Source organism: Pleurodeles waltl, chromosome 11 (genome assembly GCF_031143425.1).
Source record: "Pleurodeles waltl isolate 20211129_DDA chromosome 11, aPleWal1.hap1.20221129, whole genome shotgun sequence".
Classification (NCBI taxonomy): domain Eukaryota; kingdom Metazoa; phylum Chordata; class Amphibia; order Caudata; family Salamandridae; genus Pleurodeles; species Pleurodeles waltl.
This window is the reverse complement of record NC_090450.1, coordinates 982522382-982547717: the sequence shown is the minus strand read 5'-3', so window position 1 is coordinate 982547717 and position 25336 is coordinate 982522382. Positions and strand designations below refer to the sequence as shown.

At 46.8% G+C, this 25336-nt stretch overlaps 1 protein-coding gene across 2 annotated transcripts in view; it reads left to right on the top strand.

Annotated features, from left to right (window-relative positions):
- LOC138266457 (uncharacterized) overlaps positions 1–25336 on the top strand; it is a 167151-nt gene that overhangs the window by 108827 nt on the left and 32988 nt on the right. The window lies entirely within an intron of this gene.

The window sequence follows — 25336 nt, the reverse complement described above, 5'->3', positions numbered from 1 at the left end:
AAGGCACTATTTTGCTCTGCTCAGGACATTACTGCTGTTAACAGGACATAACTACATTAAGGCCAGTGCCGGCTGGTGGCTACAGGAGGGTGCCATATTCCACCAGATAGATTATAGTGACCCTGTTTCTAGAGAACAGGGAGCAACACACCCACAAAATATAATTTTACCTGGGTGTCTGAACATCCTTCGATTAAGGCTGACTGTTAAATCTCTCCGCTGAGGGCATTGACAATTGCTAATTTCCATCTTTCAGGTATGCACTTTGAGTTAAAGGCTAGTGTGCACTACAGGGGGAAAAGGAACTTAGCCTTTGTTTAATACCCACTAATATAAGTCCAGGAAAGATGTTGACATCTGCTAAAATCAAAAGACAACTGTCACGCTCTGTTTCAAGCTCCCTCTGAATAATTCAATTATTGCCACCATTTTAAGCGATAAGATTGGTTGTGTTAATCTCAATATTCCACATAAAGCGCTAAATCGGCATTCACATCAACCAGTTCAACAGTATTGATTTTCTCGACCTCTAAAGGATGAAATGCTGAGCCGACCCTTTGTACTTGTGACCTGACCTTGCACACGTCTCTGCAGCAAGTACTCAACCCAGTGAGCTATGCTACCTGCCAGCTATGGGACAAGTGAGTGTAAAGTAATCAGGTTCCTTGTTACCATTTCCTTTAAGAAGCATGAGAACTCGGCCGGGGCTGGGATGTGTTTTTGGAGGTCAGACAAAGAGCCGCGAGGTCACGTGGTACCAATCTAAGCGCGAGCAGGGGACACTGACTGCCGGTACACCGAGTCCCTGGTGAGCAGCACAGAAGTGATGTGACTGAAGCCGCGGTTAATAACATCCTTGTCTTGAGGTCAGAGCTGGGGGGTGGGGGTGGTTGGGGGGGGTGGCGGGGGTGGGGGCATTGACGTAAACACCGCAGATTGTCAGCCTTATCTCTGCACTGCACTTCGATATGGGCCGACTTCCAGGGAAGTCGGAGGCTTTCTCCGGAGGCAGCGACGGTCACTTGTCAGCCCTAGGTTAAGTCAGTCACTTGTCAGGGACCTCGGGGGAGGCGCTGTCAGTCACTTTTCAGGGTCCTCTGGGGAGGTACTGTCAGTAACTTGTCAGGGTTCTTTGGGGAGGCACGGTCAGTCACTTGTCAGGGTCCTCAAGGGAGTCAGTTTGTCACTTGTCAGGGTTTTCTGGGGAGGCACAGCCAGTCACTTGTCAGGGTCCTCTGGGGAGGCACTATCAGTCACTTTTCAGGCTCCACTGGGGAGGCAGTCAGTCACTTGCCAGGCTCCACTGGGGAGGCACTGTCAGTCACTTGTCAGGGTCCTCTGGGGAGGCACTATCAGTCACTTTTCAGGCTCCTCTGGGGCGGCACTGTCAGTCACTTGTCAGGGTCCTCTTGGGAGGCAGTTAGTCAGTTGTCAGGGTCGACGGGGGAGTCAGTCTGTCACTTGTCAGGCTCAGGCAGTGTCAAGAGGTGTAACGCAGGTTCCTGCAGCACTTGCTGCAGAGAGGGGCCCAACCCTTTAGGGCGCCCAAAACCCTTGAGGAGGCTGTGACAGTCACACGTCAGGGTCCACTGAGGAGGCTATGTCACTTGTCGGGCTCCTGTGTGAAGGCCGTGTCAGTCACATGTCAAGCTCGAGCAGTGTCTGCCACTTGTACTCAGGCCATGTCAGTCACCCGTCAGTCCGTGCTGTCACTTGTCAGGCTCAGGCCGTGTCAGTCACTTCTCAAACACAGGCCATCTCAGTCACTTGTCAGGCCGTGCCAGTCATTTGTCAGGCTCAGGCCGTGTCAGCCACTTGCACTCAGGCCATGTCAGTCACCTGTCAGCCCGTGCTGTCACTTGTCAGGCTCTAGCCGTGTCACTCACTTGTCAGGCTGCCCTGAGGAGGACATCTCAGCCAATTGTCAGGCGCCTCTGAGGAGGTCGTGTCAGTCATTAGACGGGCTCCTCTAGGAAGCAGTCACAGTCACATGTCAGGCTCCTTTGAGGAGGCTGAGTCAGTCACTTGTCAGGCTCTGGCCGTGTCAGTCACTTGTCAGGCTTAGGCTGTGCACGTCACATGTTGATCTCCTAAAATGGGCTAATTCAAGCCCGCCCTTCTCTCCCTTGGCATTAGAAGCGCCAATATGTGGGTACATCTCCCAACCTTGCACATCCGACCACACACGACCCTTGACTCACTACATCTCTTGACCCCTTGGCCCCCTCTTAGCCCCTCCACAGACTCTTCTTCAATGCTGGGAGGGGCAGAGGGGGGGCAAGGTCGAGGATTACAAGCAGCACAGAGTGAACCTGGATCCAAGAGCCCTACATACATTACAATTTAAATACCACCTCTCCTTTCATGATCCCGTAGACCAGGGGTAGTGAGCTCCTTGTATGATACTGTAGACCAGGCGCAGTAAGCTCCTTTCATGATCCTGTAGACCAGGTGCAGTAAGCTCCTTTCATGATCCCGTAGACCAGGGGTAGTGAGCTCCTTTCATGATACTGTAGACCCGGGGTAGTAAGCTGCTTTCATGATCAAGTAAACCAGGGTCAGCAAGCTCCTTTCATGATCCCGTAGACCTGGGGTAGTAAGCTCCTTTCATGATCCCGTAGACCTGGGGTAGTAAGCTCCTTTCATGATCCCGTAGACCTGGGGTAGTAAGCTCCTTTCATGATCCCGTTGACCTGGGGTAGTAAGCTCTTTTCATGATCCTGTAGACCCGGGGTAGTAAGCTTCTTTCATGACCCCGTAGAACTGGGGTAGTAAGCTCCTTCATGACCCCGAACACCCGGGTTAGTAAGCTCCTTTCATGATCCAGTAAACCAGGGGTAGTAAGCTCCTTTCATGATCCCGTAGACCTGGGGTAGTAAGCTCCTTTCTTTATCCTGTAGACCCGGGGTAGTAAGCTGCTTTCATGATCCTCAAGACCTGGGGTAGTAAGCTCCTTTCATGATCCCATAGACCAGGGGTAGTAAGCTCCTTTCATGATCCTCAAGACATGGGGTAGTAAGCTCCTTTCATGATCCCGTACACCAGGGGTAGTAAGCTCCCTTCATTATCCTGTAGACCTGGGGTAGTAAGCTCCTTTCATGACCCTGTAGACCTGGAGTAGTAAGCTCCTTTCATTATCCTGTAGACCCGGGGTAGTAAGCTCCTTTCATTATCCTGTAGACCTGGGCTAGTAAGCTCCTTTCATTATCCAGTAGACCAGGGGTAGTAAGCTCCTTTCATGATCCCGTACACCCGGGTTAGTAAGCTTCTTTCATGATCCAGTAAACAATGGGTAGTAAGCTCCTTTCATGATCCCGCAGACCTGGGGTAGTAAGCTCCTTTCATTATCCTGTAGACCCGGGGTAGTAAGCTCCTTTCATGATCCCGTAGACCTGGGCTAGTAAGCTCCTTTCATTATCCTGTAGACCCGGGGTAGTAAGCTCCTTTCATGATCCCGTACACCGGGTTAGTAAGCTCCTTTCATGATCCAGTAAACCAGGGGTAGTAAGCTCCTTTCATGATCCCGTAGACCTGGGGTAGTAAGCTCCTTTCATTATCCTGTAGACCCGGGGTAGTAAGCTGCTTTCATGATCCTCAAGACCTGGGGTAGAAAGCTTCTTTCATGATCCCATAGACCAGGGGTAGTAAGCTCCTTTCATGATTCTCAAGACCTGGGGTAGTAAGCTCCTTTCATGATCCCATACACCAGGGGCAGTAAGCTCCTTTTATGATCCCATACACCGGGGGAGTAAGCTTCTTTCTTGATCCCTAGACCTGGGATAGCAAGCTGCTTTCAAGATCCTGTAGACTGGGGTAGTAATCTCCTTTCATGATCCCGTAGACCTGGGGTAGTAAGCTCCTTTCATGATCCAGTAGACCAGTGGTAGCAAGCTCCTTTCATGATCCAGTAGAACCAGGGGTAGTAAACTCCTTTCATGATCCAGTAGACTAGTGGTAGTAAGCTCCTTTCATGATCCAGTAGGACCAGGGGTAGCAAGCTCCTTTCATGATCCAGTAGGACCAGGGGTAGTAAACTGCTTTCATGATCCAGTAGACTAGGGGTAGGAAGCTCCTTTCATGCTCCTGTAGACCAGGGTTAGTAATCTCCTTTCATGGTCCCATAGATTACAGCTTCTTTCATGATCCTGTAGACTGGGGGCGAGGGGGAAAGCTCTTTCAATGATCCTTTAGGCCAGGGGTAGTAAACTCATTTCATGATCACATAGACCAGGAGTAGTAAGCTCCTTTCATGATCCGATAGACCACAGGTAGTAAGCTCCTTTAATGATCCTGTAGACCAGGGGTAGTAAGTTCACTTCATGATCCCATACACCAGGGGTAGTAAGCTGCTTTCATGATCCTGTAGACGAGGGGTAGTAAGCTCCTTTCATGATCCCCTAGACCTGGGGTAACAAGCTGCTTTCATGATCCTGTAGACCAGGGGCAGTAAGCTCCTTTCATGATCCCGTAGAACAGCGGTAGTAAGCTGCTTTCATGATCCCATAGACCAGGCGTAGTAAGCTCACTTCATGATCCTGTACATCCGGGGTAGTAACCTGCTTTCATGATCCTGTAGACCAGGGGCAGTAAGCTCCTTTCATGATCCTGTAGACTGGGGGTGAGGGGGAAAGCTCTTTCCATGATCCTTTAGGCCAGGGGTAGTAAACTCATTTCATGATCACATAGACCAGGAGTAGTAAGCTCCTTTCATGATCCGATAGACCACAAGTAGTAAGCTCCTTTCATGATCCGATAGACCACAGGTAGTAAGCTCCTTTAATGATCCTGTAGACCAGGGGTAGTAAGTTCACTTCATGATCCCATACACCAGGGGTAGTAAGCTGCTTTCATGATCCTGTAGACAAGGGTTAGTAAGCTCCTTTCATGATCCCCTAGACCTGGGGTAACAAGCTGCTTTCATGATCCTGTGGACCAGGGGCAGTAAGCTCCTTTCATGATCCCGTAGACCAGCGGTAGTAAGCTGCTTTCATGATCCCGTAGACCAGGGGTAGTAAGCTCACTTCATGATCCTGTACACCCGGGGTAGTAAGCTGCTTTCATGATCCTGTAGACCAGGGGCAGTAAGCTCCTTTCATGATCCTGTAGACCTGGGGTAGTAAGCTCCTTTCATGATCCTGTAGACCAGGGGTAGTAAGCTCCTTTCATGATTCTGTAGACCAGCGGTAGTTAGCTCTTTTCATGATCCCCAAGACCTGGGGTAGTAAGCTCCTTTCATGATCCCGTACACCATGGGCAGTAAGCTCCTTTCATGACCCGATATACCACAGGTACTAAGCTCCTTCCATGATCTCACAGACCAGGGGGAGTAAGCTTCTTTCTTGATCCCTTGACCTGGGATAGTAAGCTGCTTTCATGATCCCGTAGACTGGGATAGTAAGCTCCTTTTATGATCCTGTAGACCACAGGTAGTAAGCTCCTTTCATGATCCCATAAACCAGGGGGAGTAAGCTTTTTTCTTGATCCCTAGGCCTGGGATAGTAAGCTGCTTTCAAGATCCCGTAGAATGGGGTAGTAATCTCTTTCATGATCCTGTAGACCAGGGGTAGTAAGCTGCTTTCATGATCCCGTAGACCAGGGGTAGTAAGCTGCTTCCATGATCCTGTAGGACCAGGGGTAGTAAACTGCTTTCATGATCCAGTAGACCAGGGATAGGAAGCTCCTTTCATGATCCCTTACACTATGGGTAGGTCCCATAGATCACAGCTTCTTTCATGATCCTGTAGGCCAGGGGTAGTAAGCTCCTTTCATGATCCGATAGACCACAAATAGTAAGCTCCTTTCATGATCCCATACAATATGGGTAGTAAGCTCCTTTCAGGATCCGATAGACCACAGGTAGTAAGCTCCTTTAATGATCCTGTACACCAGGGGTAGTAAGCTCCTTTCATGATCCTCTAGACCTGTGGTAGTAAGCTCCTTTCATGGTCCTGTAGACCAGCGGTAGTAAGCACCTTTCATGATCTGCTAGACCTCGGGTAGTAAGGTCCTTTCATGATCCTGTAGACCAGGAGTAGTAAGCTCCTTTCATGATCCCATAGACCAGAGGTAGTAAGCTGTTTTCATGATCCCGTAGGCCACTGGTAGTAAGCTCCTTTCACAATCCCATAGACCAGGGGCAGTGCGCTCCTTTCATGATCTTGTAGATGGGGGTAGTAAGATTATTTCATAACCCATGTAGACCAGCCATAGTAAGCTGCTTTCATGATCCCGTAGACCTGGGGTAGTAAACTCCTTTAATGATCACACACACCAGGGGTCGGAAGCTGCTTTCATGATCCCGTAGACCAGGGGTAGTAAGCTCCTTTCATGATCCTGTAGACCAGGGTAAACTCCTTTCATGATCCCGTAGATGAGGGGTAGTAAGCTTCTTTCATGATCCTGTAGACAAGGGGGTAGTAAGCTCACTTCATGATCCCGTTGGCTATGGGTAGTAAGCCCACTTACTGATCCCGTACAAAAGGGGTAGTAAGCTGCTTTTATGATCCTGTAGACGAGGGGTTAGTAAGCTCCTTTCATGATCCCATAGGCCAGGGGGTAGTAATATCACTTCATGATCCCGTTGGCTAGGGGTAGTAAGGTCCTTTCATGATCCCATAGACCAGGGGTAGTAAGCTGCTTTCATGATCCCGTAGGCCAGGGGTAGTAAGCTCCTTCCATGATCCCATAGGCCAGGGGTCGTAAGCTCCTTTCATGATCCTGTAGATGAGGGGTAGTTGCTGCTTTCATGATCCCATAGCCCAGGGGTCGTAAGCTCCTTTCATGATCCCGTAGATGAGGGGTAGTAAGCTACTTTCATGATCCCATAGACCAGGGGCAGTAAGCTTCTTTCATGGTCCCTCAGACCACGGGTAGGAAGCTGCTTTCATGATTCCACAGACCAGCCGTAGTAAGCTCCTTCCATGATCCCATAGACCAGGGCTATTAAGCTTCTTTCATGATCCCGTTGACCAGGGAAAGTAAGTTTCTTTCTTGACCCTGTAGACCCGTGGTAGTAAGCTCCTTTAATGATCCCCTAGGCCAGTGGTAGTAAGCTCCTTCTATGATCCCTTAGACAAGGGGTAGTAAGCTACTTTAATGATCCTATAGGCCAGGGGCAGTAAGCTTCTTTCATGATATCGTTGGCCAGGGGTAGTAAGCACCTTTCATGATCCTGTAGACCACTGGTATTAAGCTCCTTCCATGATCCTGTAGACGAGGGGTAGTAAGCTTCTTCCATGATCCTGTAGACCAGGGGTAGTAAGCTCCTTTCATGATCCCGTAGATCAGGAGTAGTAAGCTCCTGTCATGATCCTGTAGACTAGGGGTAGTCAGTTGAGTGCCAAGGGTGCCAAAGGGGAAGCCAGGAGGAGCAGCTGCTACTCCTTGCTACTCCTAAATGATTTCCATGCTCTCAGCTTCCCTAATGGCCCATGCTCAATGCAACACCTCAGGATAATTAAAAGGGGCTCTGTATAATTGAAGGCGGGCTGCACCCTCGAAGGCGGGACAGCATTCTGAGGTTTAGTGTGAGGACATTGTCAGCTAAGTTGATTGGCTAGTACATGCTGTATCACCTCCCCAGGCGTGGTCTGGTTGGTGGTGTAGCACAGATTCAAGCTCAACGAGTGCATTGAAAATTGACATCAGCTTCCTACTGTTTGAAGAATGAGCTGCCCTTGGCACAATCCACCACCCGGAACCAATTCAGTCTCCTCCTCCACGCCCATGGACGTCATTTAGGGGTCACCAGGTGTCACCGCTGAAACCCCTGGCTTACCTTTTGCGACCCCTGCCACTGCCTTTGCAACCCATGGCCTCAGAGGTGGCAAAGTCAGTGCCAGGAACACAGGGGCAGCTCCTCCTTATGTCAGTTGGAGCTCCACTCTGTTTGTTTTCTGTCACTTGTAGTGAATAATATGATATTTTTCACTATTAGTGAAATAAAAATGGAATGCAGTTAGCTGGAATATGCCCTTTCAAGGCAGCTGAGGTAGATAAAAACCATGCAACATGTGCCGCTGCATTTTTAATAACTTTTGAACCGTTTGAGCTAGAAACAATTTTTTTGTTAAAATCTGCATATAATGCAGAAGATGATAGATTATGTGGCAAATGCAGCAAAACTATTAGTATGCGAATATCGCTGCAGCCGCACAATTGCTTAATTCCAGTGGCACTGGTTATAGCCCCTCTGTGGCGGCCTTGCCTCATCCTTTGCCTCCAACACGTGCGCCCCCAGCTTCTGTAAATATATGTCCCACTCTTGTATCACCTCTTCTGCCGGGCATCCGATAACACTGCTGCCTCTGCCGTCACCCAGCACGACAAGCTTTGTAACCAGGTTGGCACAGCCGGCGACTTCTATGCCATTGCGATCTTGCGCTTATACACCACGAATGCCAAGTCGAGTAATCTGTGGAGATATTTGTCTTCTTTGGGTTGGGATCAAATACCCAGCAGGTGTTTGGACAATATGTTGGAAACACAAATATCGTGGGACAGAATATCGTGTCAACAATATTGAGGACAAGAATATTGTGAAGGTCACTTTCTATGGTTCAGTAATGTTTTACTATATATAACTCCACATATGTGTACCTCAAAATATATATCCTCAAAGAACATAGATCTGGATTTAAGAATAGTAAATTTTTACTTACCTACTTTCACTTACTGTCTCGATATTCTTGTTCTCAATATTTTTGCCACAATATTCTGTCCACACGATTTTTGTGTTTCCGATATTCTGTCACTGATCCACCCAACAAGCAGGACTCCGGGGAGGGCGGGATCACAATGTTAGCCAGGGCGCAGTTCATTCTCACCACTTCCTCCCAGGTCCTCGGTACTCTCGGGCAGTCCCACACCACATTAAAAAATCCTGCATCTACTACCCCTCTTCGTGGGCACCCCCGTTGGTCGTGGGTGACAGCGCATATATATATATATATATATATATGTGGCTCTGCTACGGCTACTGCCAAGCTACTGCGTCAGTGACCTTTCTGCAACATTTTAAAAAGATGTCTGTCCCAACCACTCTAAGGTGTAATTATACACGTGTGTTTCTGTGACTGACCTCAAGGTACAGAAAAATTGTTACAGGTAAGTAGCTATTTATGATCATTGGAAATGCCCTCCATTTCAAACCCACCAAGAATAAATGGTGTAATTATGCACAGTATGTTTATATATGACTGACATCTATCTGCAGAACAATTGTTACAGCTGAGTAACTTTTCATAAACATTGGAAATGCCCTCCATTTTGTAATAGTATTTATATAGCGCTTACTACCCCTGACGAAGCGTCGAAGCGCCTTTCGGCGAGTAGCATGCTACTCCGGAACCAAAGAGGAATTAGTGGTGGATTAGTATAGGGAAATATGAGCACAGTATTAGTATTATTATGAGTTAATTTGAGCAGAGGCGATGTGAGTTTTTTAGTTGGATTGACTAGAGTAATGGAGGGATAGAGGAGGGAAGAATCCAGAAGTGTTAATTGGGAGTTTATAGTAATAGGATGAGGCTTGGGATGAGTAAAGGAGAGGTGGAGGAGGTAAAGGGGTTAGAGAGATCAAAGTAGCAGGGGGCGTTTGGATGAGTCAAAGGTGAGATAAATGAGGGAGAATTTAGTAGGGTTGTTTGGGAGATCATGGTAGTAAACTGAGGTTTGGGGTGAGCTAAATGTGGAAGAGGAGTGAAGAGCTTAGGCAGGGTTATTTAGGAGATGAAAGTAGTAGAATGGGTTTGGGATGAGTCAGAGTGGGGCTGAAGGATAGATTGATAGAGACATGACATCTGGTGATGGGTAGACAAAGTAAAGCTTACAAGAGAGTACATTTATATTATTTTTATTTATTTATAATTGTGTGTATGTATATATATATATGTATATATATATATATATACATATACATATACATTTTCTATCATTATTTTTATTTTTCTTTAATTTATTTATTCATTATTGTTATTATTATTTGTACTTTAATTTTAATTTTATTTATAGATTTTATTTAATTTTTCTCTAGTACAGTAGGACTAAAGTAATAAATAGATATGTGTATATATATAGTAAGGGAATATATGTTCAAGAAATAAAATAACGGATATAATAATGTGAGAAGAAAACTAGTATTGAATAAACACACACTTTCAAGATTTGTAATATTTGAAGTTAATTAATAAGTGTATGTTAGAAATGGGGTCTTTGGTTGGCAGTCAGGTTACCCCCTGCCCAAGCAAGGACCCTCACTCTAGTCAGGGTAAGTCACACACAATCCAAATTATCCTGTGCCCACCCTCTGGTAGCTTGGCACTGAGCAGTCAGGCTTAACTTAAAAGGCAATGTGTAAAGTATTTGTGCAATAAATTATACAACAACACCATAGAGAACCACAAAAGTACACCACACAGTGTTTAGAAAAATATATAATATTTATCTAGATAAATACAGGTCAAAACGATTAAAATGCAATAAGTATATGTTGTGAAATCACTGAAAAGTGATATAAAGTGTCTTAAGTCTTTTAAAAGCAAACAAAGTCTCTTTCAAGCACAAAGTATCTGGTGCGTGTGAAAAATCTCTGCAGAGAACCGCAGAGGAGGAGATGTGTGGAAAGAAAGGGGTGTGGGTCGATTTCTCGGGCCGCACATGGCGATGCGTTGTTTAGTTTTCTTTTCACGCAGGGACGGCTGTGAGTTGATTTCCGGTGGTCGGTCGTGGACCCTCTTCCGGTTGTGGGGTTTTCAGATGCCCCGGGGATGATGCGTGGATTTCCTGCGCCGGCAGGGCGAAGTCACAGGAGCTGCGTCGATCCGGTGGGTGTTGCATTGAATTTCCTACTGCACGGCAGGCGCTGCGTCGATTCCTCTCTGAAAGTCGGACTGCGTCGTTCCGGTTCGGCCGTGCATCGATCCAGTGGACCTTGCGTCGAATTTCCGGTCGCTATGCTGGTGCTGCGTCGATCTTCTTGTTGTGAAGGTGGACTGCGTCGTTCCAATTTGGTGTGCAGTGAAATTTCCACTGCGGTGCAGGCTGTGCGTCGTTTCTGGCAGGCTGTGCATCTAATTTCGCCGCACAAGGAGTCCTTCTTGTAGAGTTGAAGTCTTTTTGGTCCTGAGACTTCAGGGCACAGGACGCAAGCTCTATGCAAGCCCTCGGAGAGCACTTCTTCACCACAGCCAGAGAGCAGCAAGGCAGCAGTCCTTCACAGAAAGCAGACAGATGAGTCCTTTGGGCAGCCAGGCAGTTTTTGGCAGGATGCAGGTTCTGATTCAAGTTTCTTCTCCAGGAAGTGTCTGAGTTGGTAGGGGCAGAGGTCCTGTTTATATACCCAAATGTGCCTTTGAAGTGGGAGAGACTTCAAAGAGTGGCCTAGAAGTGCACCAGGTCCCCTTTCAGTTCAATCCTGTCTGCCAGGTTCCTAGTAGGGAGTGTGGCTGTCCTTTGTGTGAAGGCAGGCCCTCCACCCTCCCAGCCCAGGAAGACCCATTCAAAATGCAGATGTATGCAAGTGAGGCTGAGTATTCTGTGTTTGGGGTGTGTCTGAGTGAATACACAAGGAGCTGTCAACTAAACCCAGCCAGACGTGGATTGTAAGGCACAGAAAGATTTAAGTGCAGAGAAATGCTCACTTTCTAAAAGTGGCATTTCTAAAATAGTAATATTAAATCCAACTTCACCAGTCAGCAAAATTTTATATCACCATTCTGGCCATACTAAATATGACCTTCCTACTCCTTTCAGATCAGCAGCTACTACATGTCCTGCCTTTTGCCTACACAGCACCCTGCCCTATGGGTTACCTAGGGCATACCTTAGGGGTATCTTATATGTAGAAAAAGGGGAGTTTTAGGATTGGCAAGTTCTTTTAAATGCCAAGTCGAACTTGCAGTGAAACTGCACACACAGGCCTTGCAATGGCAGGCCTGAGACAAGGTTAAGGGGCTACTTAAGTGGGTGGCACAATCAGTGCTGCAGACACAGTAGTAGCATTTAATCTACAAGCCCTGGGCACATATAGTGCACTCTACTAGGGACTTATAAGTAAATGAAATAGTCCAATTGGGTATGATCCCATGTTACCATGTTTAAAGGGAGAGAGCATATGCACTTTAGCACTGGTTAGCAGTGGTAAAGTGTGCAGAGTCTTAAAACCAGCAAAAACACTATCTAAAAAGTGGAGGGAGGCAGGCAAAAAGTTAGGGGTGACCCCCCTATGGCTGTCAGATCTAACATGTGTCACCCCCAGCTGAAAGTAAGGAGAGCTACCCCACCTCCTGGGAGCTCTCATCGCTAAGGCAGAAGTATCTAGAGAGGCCAACAGCATTGGCGTGGTTAATCCTTGGGCGATGCTCCACCATAAAGTCTATTCCCTGTAGGGAAATGGACCACCTCAAGAGTTTAGGATTCTCACCCCTCATCTGCATGAGCCATCTGAGGGGCCTGTGGTCTGTCTGAACCCGGAAGTGAGTCCCAAACAGGTCTGGTCTCAGCTTCTTCAGTCCCCAGACCACAGCAAATGCTTCTCTCTCAATAGCACTCCACCTCTGTTCCTGTGGTAATAGTCTTCTGCTAATAAAGTCTACTGGTTGGATTGAGCCCTCCTCATTTAGCTGTGCTAGAATAGCCCCTATGCCATGCTCTGAAGCGTCCGTCTGCACAATAAATTCCTGGGAGTAGCCAGGGGCCTTGAACACGGGGATCGTGCACATGGCTTCCTTCAGAGAATCAAAGGCTTTCTGACAAGCCTCTGTCCAGTTCACCAACCTAGGTTGGTTTTTGGAGGTAAGTTCTGTCAAGGGTGACACAATGGCGCCGTAGCCCTTGACAAACCTACGTTAGCATCCAGTGAGGCCTAAGAAGGCTCTCACCTCAGTCTGTGTTCTAGGTGGTTGCCAGGCCTTGATAGTTTCAATCTTGGCCTACATTGGCTGCACCTTGCCACCACCTACTAGGTGTCCCAAGTACACCACGGAACCCTGCCCAATCTGGCACTTACTAGCCTTGATGGTCAGGCCTGCCTGTTGCAGAGCCTGAAACACCTCCTTGAGGTGGAGCAGGTGTTCCTCCCAGATGTAACTATAGACAGCTATGTCATCTAGGTAGGCTGCACAATAGGCATGCTTGCCAGCTAGAACCCCATTAACCAACCGTTGGAAGGTAGAGGGGGCATTTTTCAACCCAAAGGGCATCACCCGGAACTGGTAATGGCCATCAGGTATGGAAAATGCGGATCTTTCTTTACCCCCCTCAGTCAGGGCGATCTGCCAATACCCTGATGTAAGATCAAACGTACTCAGGAACTTGGCAGTGCCTAGCCCGTCAATGAGCTCATCAGCTTGGGGGATGGGGTGAGCGTCAGTCCGTGTGACTGAGTTGAGACCCCAGTAGTCCACATAGAACTGGAGTTCTGGTTTCGCACCGGGTGCAGCAGCCTTAGGAATCAGCACCACAGGGCTGGCCCAGGGACTGCTGGATTTCTCAATAACCCCTAAGGTCAACATCTTGGAGACCTCCTCCTTAATGCTGGCCTTCACCTTATCCGACAACCTGTACATTTTGTTCTTCACAGGGGGACTGACTCCGGTGTCAATGTCATGGACACATAGATGGGTAAGTCCAGGAGTAAGGGAGAACAGGGAGGAGAACTCCTTTAACAACTCATAGCAATATCCTTTCTGGTCTAGAGTTAGGGAGTCAGAGAGAATTACACCCTTCACTGACCCATCACCTTCTTTGGTAGAGAGGGGGTCGGGAGAGGTTCACTCTCCTCTTCCATGCCCTCATCTGTGACTAGGAGCGTACTGACGTCAGACCTCTCAAAGTGAGGTTTGAGTCTGTTGTGATAGAGTACCCTTAGGGGGTGCCTAGGGGTGTTGAGGTCTACTAGGTAAGTGGCTTCCCCTTTCAGCTCCTTAATCTCAAATGGGCCAGACCAGCGGTCCTGGAGAGCCCTAGGCTCTACTGGCTCCATCACCCAAACCTTGTCTCCAGGTGAGAACTCAACCAGAGTGGCCTTCCGGTCGTACCACTCCTTCATCACCTCTTGACTGGCCTCACGGTTACTCTTGGCCCGCTTCCAGAAGTGTTGGGTTTGGTTGCGGAGGGCCAGCATGTAGCTGACCACATCCTGGGGAGGTGTCTTGGGAGCTTTCTCCCAGCCCTCTTTAACTATGCTTAGCGGTCCCCTGACAGGTTGACCATAGAGAAGTTCAAAGGGGCTGAACCCCACCCCTTTCTGGGGCACCTCCCTATAAGCAAACAGCAGGCGTGGCAAGAGGACGTCCCACTTACACCTCATGGCTTCAGTTAGACCATTGATCATGCCTTTAAGGGTCTTGTTGAATCTCTCAACAAGCCCACTGGATTGAGGATGATAAGGGGTGGTAAACAAGTAGGTCACCCCACACTCATCCCACATGGACTTCATGTATGCAGACATGAAGTTTGTGCCTCTGTCAGACACAACTTCCTTAGGGAATCCCACACAGGTAAATATTCCCAGCAGGGCTCTGGTCACCACCGGTGCAGTTACTGTTCTCAGAGGGATTGCCTCTGGATAGCGGGTGGCATGGTCCACCAAAGCCAGGATAAACCTGTTGCCCAAGGCAATTTCGGGGTCCAAAGGACCAACGATGTTGATGCCCACCCTTTCAAAGGGGTGCCAATGATGGGGAGTGGGATCAGGGGCGCTTTAAGCTTTTTCTCTGTCTTCCCACTAGCCTGGCAGGTGGGGCAGGCTCTGCAGAAATTATCTGAGGCTACCCTCATTCTAGGCCAATGGAAGTGGGTGACAAGCCTGTCAAAGATCTTGTCTTGGCACAGATGTCCTGCCAGGGGAATGTCATGAGCCAGACCCAGTAGGAAGGCTCGGTAACACTGGGGGACCACCAGCACATGTGCTGCCCCAGGGCCTGGAACCTTAGGCTCGCTGTAAAGGAGATCATTCTCCCAGTAGATATGGTGAGTGCCAGAGGCGTCACCGGCTGCTTAGGCTGTGGCCTGTTGCCTCAGAACCTCAATGGCGGGGCATCTTTCTGCACCTTGCAGAACTCTGCCCTGGTTGGCCCTCCCTCTACTTGCCAGCCAGCAAGTTCAGGCAGGTTGCCCAGGTCAGGTATTTCCTCTCCAGTTGGCTCAAGGGCCACCTCCTCCTCAGGGGCCCCGTCCACCACCATGGGAACATCTGAGGTGGGTTTCCCGTGCCTCTTGCCCTTCCTCTTTGCAGCTGTCTGGGCCATTGTTCCAGGCTCCAGATGCCCTTGACTCCCTTCCCGGGCAGCCATGGACCTTGTGGTCATGCAGACTCACTCTGGCAAACATAGCATCTCCAGGTGGGATCTGAGCTCTACCACCTTCCAGGCAGTACGCTCAAGATCATTGCCTAACAGATAATCTGCAGGTATGGCAGGACTCACAGCTACTTTCAGAGTAGCAGGGACCCCCCCACTCAAAGGGATCCAGAGCCACCGGTAGGTGACTCTCACGATTGTCAGCGACTATGACCTGGTGGAATGTATTAGGGACTATCTGCTCTGCTGACACCAGCTGACTCTTGCCAGTATTAATACTGGCTCCTGTGTCTTGCTGAGCCTCCACCCTTTGCCCATCAATGGTGACCCACTGCCTATACTTGGAAGTATTTTCTGGCATGTGGGCTTTAGGCACCATCTCTTTTTCTCCCAGGGGTTCTAGGAAAACCTCTGTCTGCCCCACAAAGCTAACTGGGACTGTCTCTCTCTCGAGCGCTACACTAGCCAACCCAGGTGTCTGTCCAGTGGTGGACTGTGCTCTCTTGGAACACTGGGAGTCACCCTTAGAATGTCAATGCTGGTAGCACTCTAAGCATTTGGGGATGAACTTCCCTAACTTTCTGTCAAAGAACCCTGGTTTCTTCTCAAATCTAGAAGGGGAATGGTTACCACCACCACCCCTTGGGAATTGTTTTGGGGGCCTTTAGAGAACTCCTCATCCTTAAGTTTTTCTCCCTCCCTCTTTCTTCTCTTGGGAACCCTGACCACCTTTGTGGGTGTCCCCTCCCAGATGCCATCTTGGACACTCTGGTGCTAACCCAGAGGTCCGCCTCCTCAGCAAGCTTCCTGGGATCAATCAGCTTACTATCCACTAAGTGCTGGTGCAACTCTGTAAAAAAAAATACTGAGCATAGGCTCTCTCAGAATCAAGTCATTTAACCCTTTGTAATCATCTACTTTGCTGCCCCGCACCCATCCATCCAGTGCCTTATTGGAGAAATCATAACAATCTACCCAAGTTTGTGTGGAAATTTGGTGCTGCCCCTAACCTCCTGATGGTATTTCTCAGGGGTCAGCCCGAACTTGGCCAGTAAAACGGCTTTCATGGGTGCATAGACATATCTATCCTGTGGAGCTAGTGTAAGAAGTGTGTCCCTCCCCACGGCTGGTACATAAAACCACAAGGCCACCCCCCAGTGCTCCTCAGAGGTCCCATGGGCCCTTAGTGCAACTTCATAGGCAGCCAACCACTCATCAATGTTATCGCCGACTACAAGACTTGGCACCACATTCTTGGGTATACAAACCTTTTTCTCCCCAACAGGTTCTGCATGTATGCTGCCACCATCACTGCTGGACTCAGACTATCTCGCCTTGATCTCCAGCTCCTTGAGACTCAGTTCATGAGCCAACAAACGTTTTTTCTCAGCCAAGGCTCCCTCAGCTGCTTTTGCTTCTCTCTCTGCCCTCCTTTCCTCCCGTTGAGCCTCAATTTTCAGCCTTGCCATTTGCAATTGAAATTCCCTCTCCTCTCTCCTTTCCTCTACAGTCAGGCCCTGATCAGAGACACTGCTCCCTGGTTTGGCAGGGGGGCACAATTACAGCAGTAATCTCATACACTGATGGCAAAAAATCTTCTGAGGGGCCATCCTCTGGACCCTCTTCCTCAACATCCTCCTCTGTTTGGGCTTCTGCCCAGGCCCTCAGCGCCATTTGGAATTCCTCCTTCCTGGAGGATTTCTGGGTAGGTACACCCATATCCCTGCAGAACGCCCTCAGCTGTTTAACAGTGTAGGTCTCCAGCAAAGCCATATCAAAATCTTCATCTCCTGTTTGAGACCCAGCCAGAGACATGTTAAATGAGGATTTTTTGTCAAAAATTGACAGGAAAAACGAAATTGCAGAAAAAGATAAAAATCGAGTTGACCTTCAACTGTGGGTAGACAGTGAAATACTTAGCTACTGTATGTCACTGCACAAATACAAGTCCTATCCTCACCACTGATCACCAATGTTAGAAATGAGATCTTTGGTTGGCAGTCAGGTTCCACCCTGTCAAAGCAAGGACCCTCACTCTAGTCAGGGTAAGTCACACACACAATCCAAATTATCCTGTGTCCACCCTCTGGTAGCTTGGCACTGAGCAGTCAGGCTTAACTTAGAAGGCAATGTATAAAGTATTTGTGCAATAAATCATACAATAACACCATATAGCACCACTAAAATACACCACACAGTGTTTAGAAAAAGATATAATATTTATCTGGATAAATACAGGTCAAAACGATTAAAATGAATAAGTATATGTTGAGATATCACTGAAAAGTGATATAAAGTGTCTTAAGTCTTTCAAAAGCAAACAAAGTCTCTTTCAAGCACAAAAAACCTGGTTTGCGTGAAAAATCTCCGCAGAGAACCGCAGAGGAGGAGATGCGTGGAAACAATGGGGTGTGCGTCGATTTCTTGGGCCGCACACATCGATGCATTGTTTAGTTTTCACCCAGGGACGGCTGTGCATCGATTTCCGGCGCTCAGTTGTGGATCTTCTTCGGGTTACGGGGTTTTCAGACGCCCCGGGGATGATGCGCTTTTTCCTGTGCTGGCAGGACGAAGTCACAGGAGCTGCGTCGATCCGGTGGGTGTTGCGTCCAATTTCCTACCACACGGCAGGCGCTGCGTCGATCCCTCTGTAGAAGTCAGACTGTGTCATTCCAGTTCAGCTGTGCGTCGATCCAGTGGGCTGTGCGTCGAATTTCCAGTCGCTACGCTGGCGCTGCGTCGATCTTCTCATTGCGAAGTCGGGCTGCATCGTTCCTATTCAGCGTGCGGTGAAGTTTCCACTGCGGTGCAGGCTGTGCGTCTTTTCTGGCAGGCTGTGGGTCTAATTTCACCACACAAGGAGTCCTTCTTGTAGAGTTGAAGTCTTTTTGGTCCTGAGACTTCAGGGAACAGGAGGCAAGCTCTATCCAAGCCCTCAGAGAGCACTTCTTCACCACAGCCAGAGAGCAGCAAGGCAGCAGGGCAACAGCAAGGCAGCAGTCCTTCACAGAAAGCAGCCAGGTGAGTCCTTTGGGCAGCCAGGCAGTTCTTCTTGGCAGGATGCAGGTTCTTGTTCAAGTTTCTTCTCCAGGAAGTGTCTGAGTTGGTAGGGGCAAAGGTCATGTTTATATACCCAAATGTGCCTTTGAAGTGGGGGAGACTTCAAAGAGTGGCTTGGAAGTACACCAGGTCCCCTTTCAGTTCAATCCTGTCTGCAAGGGTCCCAGTAGGGGGTGTGGCAGTCCTTTGTGTGAAGGCAGGCACTCCTCCCTTCCAGCCCAGGAAGACCCATTCAAAATGCAGATGTATGCAAGTGAGGCGGAGTATTCTGTGTTTGGGGTGTGTCTGAGTGAATGCACAAGGAGCTTTCAACTAAACCTAGCCAGACGTGGATTGTAAGGCACAGAAAGATTTAAGTGCAGAGACATGCTCACTTTCTAAAAGTGGCATTTCTAAAATAGTAATATTAAATCCAACTTCACCAGTCAGCAGGATTTTATATCACCATTCTGACCATCCTAAATATGACCTTCCTACTCCTTTCAGATCAGCAGCTACCACTCAAACAATATATGAGGGCAGCCTCAATGTTAGCCTATGAAGGGAGCAGGCCTCACAGCAATGTAAAGATGAATTTAGGAGTTTTACACTACCAGGACAGGTAAACTACACAGGTACATGTCCTGCCTTTTGCTTACACAGCACCCTGCCCTATGGGTTACAGAGGGCATACCTTAGGGGTGTCTTATATGTAGAAAAAGGGTTTTAGGCTTGGCAAGTACTTTTAAATGCCACGTCGACTTGGCAGTGAAACTGCACACACAGGCCTTGCAATGGCAGGTCTGAGACAAGGTTAAGGGGCTACTTAAGTGGGTGGCACAATGAGTGCTGCAGGCCCACTAGTAGCATTTAATCTACAGGCCCTGGGCACATATAGTGCACTCTACTAGGGACTTATAAGTAAATTAAATAGTCCAATTGGGTATGATCCCATGTTACCATGTTTAAAGGGAGAGATCATATGCACTTTAGCACTGGTTAGCAGTGGTAAAGTGCGCAGAGTCTCAAAACCAGCAAAAACAGTATCTAAAAAGTGGAGGGAGGCAGGCAAAAAGTTAGGGGTGACCACCCTAAGGCTGTCAGGTCTAATAGTGTACTTTTCTAACATTTATTTAACTTTCCTTAATTTTTGAATAGCCAAATGCCTATGATAATAAACATTTGATCAGTGTGATATAAAATGAGAGCAGGGATTCATAAGTATCTAGTATAACAACTTATCTAGGAGCTATGCAATGACCTATGAACATTTTAAGCATAGAATAAAATACAACTATATATGTATATACACACACACACACACACACACATACATATATATATATATATAAAAATATATATATACATATACACACACACACATTCATATACATATACATATTTAACCGTGAGTAAATATACATTTGTTGAACAGGTTTAAAGAGTATATGTGTTATTTATTGTTATGACAAAGTAGTGATACACATTTACTAAAGATCTATACATATCTAGAATATACACATAATCAGATTAAAACATTTATCAACACAGGCATATGCAGTCCCTTGCTGTTTGAATATGGTGGTAATGAAGGAAAGAGCCAACTCTTGAGTAGTCTTCTGAAGACAAGATAGTTCCAAGCCATCAACAAAGAACGGTGTAATTATGCACAGTGGGCCCAAGTCACAATGGTAAAGTTAGACCACAAGACTAACTTTACAACTTTTCGGTATTCACAAAGATAGGCAACTGTTAGTAACTTTACTACTTGTAAAGCTATACTTTTGGCCTAAGTTAGACTTTAGGTCTAATTTTACTGTTGTGACTACCGAAAAGTGGTAAAGTTTGTTTCATATACCTTTTGATAAACATTGGAAATGCCCTCCATTTCAAACCTATCAACAATGAACGGTGTAATTATGCAGAGTATTTTTTTTTTTATCTATGACTGGCATCTATCTACAGAACAATTGTTAAAGTAACTTTTTTATTAACATTGGAAATGCCCTCCATCTCAAACCCATCAACAATGACCCGAAAATGCTTTTTATGACAAGAACTGCCCTTTGAATGGAGGGGTAGCTGACCCTTCCTCAAAGTCCCAAAATTGATGTCCAGCAACTAAGGTCTACCGTTGTCAAATGTCAGTCATGAGTAGATGGTCCAGACTTTAGATATGCTGTGCATTCTGGGGACTGTAGTATGGAGTGCTCATAAATTAAGAAATACAATAGTATACTCCAGCTGGAGAACAGGAGTTGCATCTGACATGGGCCAGTTTAGGCTCTGTAAAGCGCCTTGAAGGGTGCTAGCCAGGCACCCCTAGTTTGGTCCGGTGAAGAGAGCGGTCTGCCCTGGTTCCCTCACTTGCCGAGTGATATGTGCCAGCTTCCTGTCACGCGAGCGCCGTGTTTACCACCAGAAGAGGCGAATGAAAGGGGTGGTTGTTTTTTGGCCAGAAACTCTAATTGCTGTTGGCCCCAGAGCCAGGGCAGGCTCCGTTTCTGGGGGCTGCCCAGCAGGAAAGAATGCGCCCACCTTCCCGGCCTGGCACATTCCGTCCCAGCTGGGCCGTTGCGAAGCTGGTTGGCGCGGTGCCCAGCATGGCAAAACCACGGGACACCCAGGTGCGCGTCACAGGCCCGGATCAGCAACCAAAGTGTTAACAGAAATGATGCTCTCGCTGGCAAGGTAGCTCAGTGGGTTGAAGCGCCTCGCCGCAGAGATCTGTCCAGGGCAGGGGTCTAATGACGTCTTTATGTAGAGGGATTGGTGGGACGCGCGAGCTGGGCGCTCCCTTGTTTGCCACACCAGGTTCTCAGTCTAAATCTCCATACCGCCTCAGATACTCCGTGTGATCTGTGGCAAGTGTTTTTACTTGAAGCGACTGTGCAGTATTCATTGCTTTAAATGGGAAGGTACTGTGTAGTACTGAGTACCTGAACTTCTCTCATTTGAAAGGGCAATACGTTTAATGGGAGAGTACCAGTACTTCTCAGCACTGCTGCAATACCTTTAATGGGAGAGTACCAGTACTTCTCAGCACTGCTGCATTACATTTAATGGGAAGAGTACCGGCACATCTCAGTTACTCTAAAGAGTGAGTACCTGCACTTCTATATTTCCGTTTAAAGCACTAGGAGTATTGATAAATTACCATTTTTTTCAGAATGTGAGAATGGGACAGCCAATCAGGTGTCTCGGAACACCTTCAATGGCAGCTCCCATTGGCCAGCACTGAGGTCTATCTCGTAGCATCTTATTTAGGCTCTGTTAACGAGCAGCTGAGGAGAGGACGCTCATATGCTTCCAGAATGTACCTTTACCTATATTCTTGAAGAATTTGTCAATAAAATAAAGTCAACAACTATGTGCCCATAGAATGACCGTTATTACTTTCAAAAATCAAAATCTACTGGCCAGAAGATAATAAGTTGCTACACTTTTATTTTTTATTGCTAGCATAAAGTAGAAAGAAAATGAAAAGTTTCTTTAAAGTAATATTCATACATAATTTTATTATCATGATACATGTGCTTCCTTATAGGCACGTGTACGTAGAACAGGTATAGAAATTCATTTTTATTTAATAGACATCACAGAAAAATATGGTATTACACTCTCAAATAGAAGGTACTATTGCCTTTGAGTTCCTTTATCTCGAAGATATAATGTAAGCGAACAATACTGAAAATATAACACTGTATAAACAAGCGATAGAACAATCATTTGCAATGCAACGGGTCTCGCATTTGCTCAAGTTAGAGCTATTAGTGTTGTATATTCCTAACTGGACTTTTCTTGCCACATAAATTGAAAATGAAAAGTAAAACAGTTGACATAAGCGAGCTGATTCAAAGCGCCATGACCGCCATGAGCCCGAAGGAGAGACACAAAAGGAAAAAGAAGTTCGCTCGCAGTCAAACATATCAGCAAACGTGCAATTATCCCTGCAACAGGGCCAGTGGCCAATGTGGTAACAAAACCGCCCCAAGGAGGGACAAACAAAGTATTTACCAATGAAAACTAAGGATTTTTAAAAGGAAAGCCCAGGAACGAGTGATAGTCGTGCAGTGGGCGTGGTTAAAAGCCCAAGATAGATTACAACAGGCCAGAGCGCTTGCATGCTCGACCTAAAACGCATGGAAAACTGAAGTCTTGGCCGACCAGTTCTGGCACGGAGGTGCTTTTTTCTAGGCCCACGTGCACAATGCATCTGGCAAAATGTTGTCACTCACTGTGTAAGAGAGTCAGTGTTTGACGTGGGCTGACCCACTGCCCCATGCTTTCTGTGGGGTGGGCGGAGGAAACATTTAAGTAACAGTGGGACAGACCAGTAAAGGAAGAGGGCTGTTTTAAATTGCTGCACAATTGCAATTTCTGAATAATGCTGCTCACAGTTTGTAAATTGTGGACATTTTCCACCGATTTTTGAAAGGTTGGGAGTTTACTTTGGCTACTGAAAATTCCCTGCAGTTTTGCAGTTTTTGAACATTGGCCTGAATTTTCAGGCCGTATGAAAGCTTGCAAAGCATTGCAAGGAAGAAGGAATGACCGGAGCCAAGAATTGTGAAGTCACCGACAACAGTGGCAGTTTTACAGCCAGTAGCGACTTTAGAGTGGTGTGACTGGTGCAGCCGCACTGGGCGTTGACATGGGGACGGGGGGCACTGACTTCAGGGAGGGCAATCAATGACTTAAGTTTTAAAAGCACCTGCTGGAGAGTTGCTTGTGTATCCAGCTTTCAGGCAGCAATAAAAATGTCAAGATAACGTTTGTGATTAATGTTCCTGCTAGAGAAAGGATGTTTTGTCCAGTGGCAGTTTTGACTCACCATAAAGTAGTGCAGTGGGTTAATATGCCTGCTGCAAAGAACAGATCTGTATTTTATGTTGATAGCTGAGTGGATTCATAACGTCAGCCCTTACCAGTGTTTTAAAACAAATGAAATGTATGTGAGAGAGGGGCTATTGAGAGAGGAGGGGCACTTTTGCTGGGTCGTAGTGAGGGAATCCTAGGAGGAGGTCACGGGGGTGAGCGCCAAAAAAGATTGTCTCACCCGGCATCACTAGTGCTAAAGCTGGCCCTGTCCGTAGCAAAGGATGCAATGGGCCCTGGTGCAGGCAAGGAAAATGCCCCCTTTGACTGCTTTTGGTGTAGTAAAATACAGCAACTGTTGAGGTTCAATGGGCCCCTTAAGTCTCTGGTGCCACTGCACCACCTGCACCAATCGTTGCTATGTCCCTGCCTAAGGCGTGCAACTGATTGTGTAAAGAATGATTTTGCTTTTAATGCCAGAAAGAATGGCTGAGGTGATGAGTGACAGAAGGCACAAAGATCCCGTAGGCGGGGAGAGGGGATGTTTATGAAGAGGACAGAAACCCTGCATATTTCAGTTGGCTTTCTTTCTAAATATTCAGGAATGTTCTGGATTTCCTGTTTATCCTGCAGAAATGTGTAAAAATGCCCTCATATTTACATGTGTCAAAAAATTAGACTTACTCTAAAAGGCTATGGAATGGCTTGAAAAATAGGGGGCATGCTGAGGTGGTATCTCTTTAAGGGTGCTTTAGTTATGCATGGGTGTGGAAGGCCCATACATAACATAAAATTATAGATGGGTAACTCGATAAAGAGGGTCTTTTTCACCTTATAAATTCTTAGTGACATCTTGGATAACACGAGCAGGGCTCACATCGCCAATTTGATGTCACTCACAATCAAATCCCCGTAATCCACTGTTACCCATCTATATATCTATATGTGTTTATTTTCTTCAAATATATCAGCACCTCTGTGGTTATAATGAACATCGTAACAAGAAGCAGCATAGTTTTTTTTTTTTTTTTTTTTTTTTTTGGGCCTATCAGCTCCACTTGTATTGTCTCTTTGATGTCACTCAGAATCTAGAGTTGAAAAACATCCCTGTTATTCACAGTTACCCATCTATGTATTAGTGTTTGTTTTATTTAAAATTAACAGCACATCTGCGATCATGGGGAGCAGCTTGGTTTTCTTTAGAGCTGTCAGCGTTTAATTTGAGCCGGTGGTTGCCAGTGACGGCCACTGGCACTCATTTTTGGGGAGCCACACTTCTCTGCATCAGATGTTTATCAAGAGAAAGAGCAAAACAAACAAATCAGAAGACGAAGGAAGAGAAAGACAAAGACAGCATCACAAAGGGAGAAAGCAGAAACCTGCGATAGTGAGATAAAGGGGCGGGGAGTGTCTTGTAGTTGATTAAAGAGGCATGAGGTGGAATGAAGACTATGTAGCTGTGGTATTCAGTGCACCAAGATTTAATTGCACCAGTCAAGGCAGAACATTGGGCACCAGCACTCATTCTTTTACAAATTAAGCACTAAAACCTGTGAGCATAAAGCACAAACTTTTACATGACTACCCTATCAACAAACACTGCCCTTGTCCGGGTGATTTCACATTTGGACTTTTAGCAATTCCGTTCTTACCAGGATGACTCAGAACTCACTCGGTCCTTCCACAGCCAAACCTTTATCCTGATCTAGAGTTCAACCTCATCCCCACAACCCCTTCCAGGCTAAATTTGTTTTCGTTTGAAATAAGACTTGAATCAAAATTGGATGCCTGACCCACTTGACCACACCTTCATAACAGGCCCAGCTGCTTAACACCTGGTGCCAACAAAGAGGATTTAGAATCAGGAACTCACAGCTGCTAGATGTTCCAAAAGCCTGGGTCCCCTAACTACAACTATTCTTTTACTGGTGTGGTTACCTCTTTCTGAACCCTCTGCCAGTGAATCCGAGGACCCAACCGTTGACATTAAGTTCACCTCTGCTGGCTGTACCTGAAATAGAATGTTTTCTGTATATGCTGTGTATCCCATTAGCTTTCCATCTTTGTTATTTGATGATTAATAGTTGTGTAACTGTGTTTGAAATGCAAACAGTACCCTTATACTTTCATTAATGCCTAAGCTCTGTATAAAACTGTTAAGTAAACACATAATGTCACAA